We start from the raw sequence: 3,166 nt of genomic DNA, 5'->3' as shown, positions 1-3,166 counted from the left end.
TCTGGTGGCTCTCCCTGGGCTGTGTCTGCGAGGCAGGGAAGGCTCTCAGCTGGATGTGCTTGGCAACCAAGTGGCGTCTGGGTGGGGATCTGTGAGAAGTGCTGGGAAATGGGGGTGGGAATTGGTCATGTCCTGATTTCTGCCTTTCCCCTAAATGGGCCCTAATTTCAAGGAAGAACCCAAGGGGTGCCTTCCCATTCCTTCCGTTCTCTTGCCCCGGCATCATTTGGAAAGCTGTGCGAGGGGCCTGGAACTTAGGGAGAAAGGCATTCTTCTTTTTTTTTTTTCCTTCAAACCCACCATCTAAGTGGCTACTGCTTTTTTCCCATCTCCACCACTATTCAAAACCTAGGCTATGTCCTAAACAGTGGGTTTGAATAGTATTATGGGTTATTTTAAGCATTCCTTCGTTTTGTCTAGAATCTAGAGTGGTGCCTGGGCAAGGCATTCTGACTTTTGAAAACTGCTTGCAAATTTATCTCCAGCCTTCCCATAAACCAGAGCTGGACTACCCACCTACCTGGCTGGGTGAAGGAAGGGGAAGGGGAAACGCAGTAAGGTAGCTCCAGTAGGAGAGAGAGATGAGTGGGAAGCCCCACTGTGTGCTTCGAAGCATGAAGACAGCATTATGTTTGACTGGAAATAACCCCAGAGATCCTTCTTGCCCATCTTCATGGGAGCCCCCACATCCTGAGGCCACTCTACTGACCTAGCGGGGCCAGAAATGGGGAAGGGTGAGTCCTGGAGGCTTCTGTCCTCTGTGGTGCTTCTCTGTGGAAAGACCAGCACTCTAAAGGCCTGGGGGAAGGTGGCTGGAGGTTGTTTCCTTACATCAGGCCCAAGTGGCTTTGTGTTTGTTATTTGGGCCTCAAGCCCATGGAGTCACTTAAGCCCAGGGGTTCAAGTCCTGGGGCCTCAGAGACCAGCTGCTGCCTTGATGTTCCTGGGTACTAGACCACCTCTCGTCCACTCTGCTGGCCTGAGTTTCTGGCCAGCACTTCCGGCCCATGAGTGGCCCTTCAGGGAAGTCCCACAATGGGTTTTCCCTGGCAGCAGCAGCTGCTCTGGACCCCATGTGCTTGGTGGAGCTCAGCGAGGGAGCCAGGGGATCCCTGAATGCCAAATGCAGATTTTTGGGAGATGACATGATCCAGGCTCTATGATCCCATGAGCAAAGCCCATGAGATGTGGCGGACAAACTCACTCAAAGGCTTCAGTTCAGTTTTGTTTTTTTAATTTTCTTTTTTTTTTTTTAGGCAGGGTTTTGCTCTGTTGCCCAGGTTGCAGTGGAATGGTATAATCTTGGCTCACTACAGCCTCAACTCACTGTAGTGATCAAGCGATCACCACTACTACTCACTGTAGGACCAAGCAATCCTCTTGCCTCAGCCTCCCAAGTAGCTGGGACTACAGGCATGCACCACCATACCCAGCTAATTTCATATTTTTTGTAGAGATGAGGTCTCACTATGTTGCACAAGCTGGTCTTGAACTCCTGAGCTCAAGCAACCCTCCTTCCTTGGCCTCCCAAAGTGTTAGGATTACCGGCGTGAGCCACCGTGCCCAGTGGCTTCAGTTCATTTCTATGCAAGGCAGAGTTGCTGATATCAGTGCCTCCCTGGATCTGAGGTTCTGCAGGGCTGCTGATTCCATCTCAGTAGAAAATGAGGAACTGGACCAAGACCCAGAACAACCCATAATATCCTCAGGTGTCTGAAGACCTCTTTAATGTACCTCTCCATTCTCTGCAGTGATTCCTAACATAACACAATGAAAAGAGCCCATTCAGTTCACCAGACATGAACTGAGCCCTTACAGTGTGCCAGGCCCATGGGATGCTGGAACTACAGAGGTGACTAAGCCACCTTTCTGGCTCATGGGGAGCTCACCTCTATGGAGGAAGACAGACATGCCACAGATAGCTTCCCATCACGGAGGAGGTGCTATGCTAGGAATGCAAACCTCCAGTGTGGTCCTGAGTCACCATCCTCACAGGGGAGGGTGCTTAGGTCAGGCTGGGAACCTTCCTAAGTGTCAGGGAATGACTTTGAGGGCAGGTGACTCCAAAGTGGTCTTAGCAGGTGAGCAGATGATGCCTAGCAAAGAAGGTGTGGGAGGCATTCCTGGCCGTGGGAGCAGCAGCGGCACAGGCATGGGAAGAGCTACTAGTATTTCTATATGACTGGAGAGTAGGTTAAAGTAGGAAGCTGGTATTGTGGAAAGGGAGGAGCCAGTCTAAAAGGTCCTTGCAGGCCACACTGAGGAACTTGGGCTTTACCCCAGAGGACCACAGACAGGTTTTAGGTCAAGTCCAACTGGTATTTTAAAGATACTACTCTTCAGTGCCTGTGTGGTGAGTGGAAAGTTATGGGTAGGAATAGATCAGCTATGTGCATAAAGTGCCTAAAACACAATATGATTATTATTATTATTGTTATTTGAGACGGAGTTTTGCTCTTGTTGCCTAGGCTGGAGTGCAATGGCACTATCTCGGCTCACCGCAACCTCCACCTCCTGGATTCAAGCGATTCTCCTGCCTCAGCCTCCTGAGTAGCTGGGATTACAGGCCCATGCCACCACGCCCGGCTGATTTTGTATTTTTAGTAGAGGCGGGGTTTCTTTGTGTTGGTCAGGCTGGTCTCGAACTCCTGACCTCAGATGATCCACCCACCTCGGCCTCCCAAAGGGCTGGGATTACAGGCATGAGCCACCGCACTGGCCCCAAACACAATATTATTAACACAATATTTCTCTGCATACTCTGCTCACCTTCCCCATCCCCTCCCCACCTCATTCAGCAATGAGTCCCTGCACAGGGTAGGTAGAGGAAATAGAAGTTCTTGTCTCAGATGGGCTGAACCAGGGGCTCAGATCAGTCGCAGATATCTGGTAAGATTCCATGTGGCATTCAGATTCATGGCTAGCAGCCTCTTAAAACAGGCCGATCCAAGCTAAAGGGGGGGGCCTAACTGGAAGGATGAGGGGGCCTGTCCCAGGAACCCAGGCTGGAAGTACAGTCAGCTCTGGAGGGCACGGCGCTACAGGGCTATATCTCTCTTTCTCTCCCAGAATCCACACAGTTTCCTCTCTTGAGACTGCTGTCCTGGTTTCAAAACACGTATTCTGGGACCCCACTCAGCCCCTGAATCCAATCCATAAGGGTATG

The sequence above is a fragment of the Symphalangus syndactylus genome, chromosome 19 (genome assembly GCF_028878055.3).
Source record: "Symphalangus syndactylus isolate Jambi chromosome 19, NHGRI_mSymSyn1-v2.1_pri, whole genome shotgun sequence".
NCBI lineage: Eukaryota > Metazoa > Chordata > Mammalia > Primates > Hylobatidae > Symphalangus > Symphalangus syndactylus.
The sequence above is the reverse complement of the archived record's forward strand: the minus strand, read 5'-3'. Positions refer to the sequence as shown.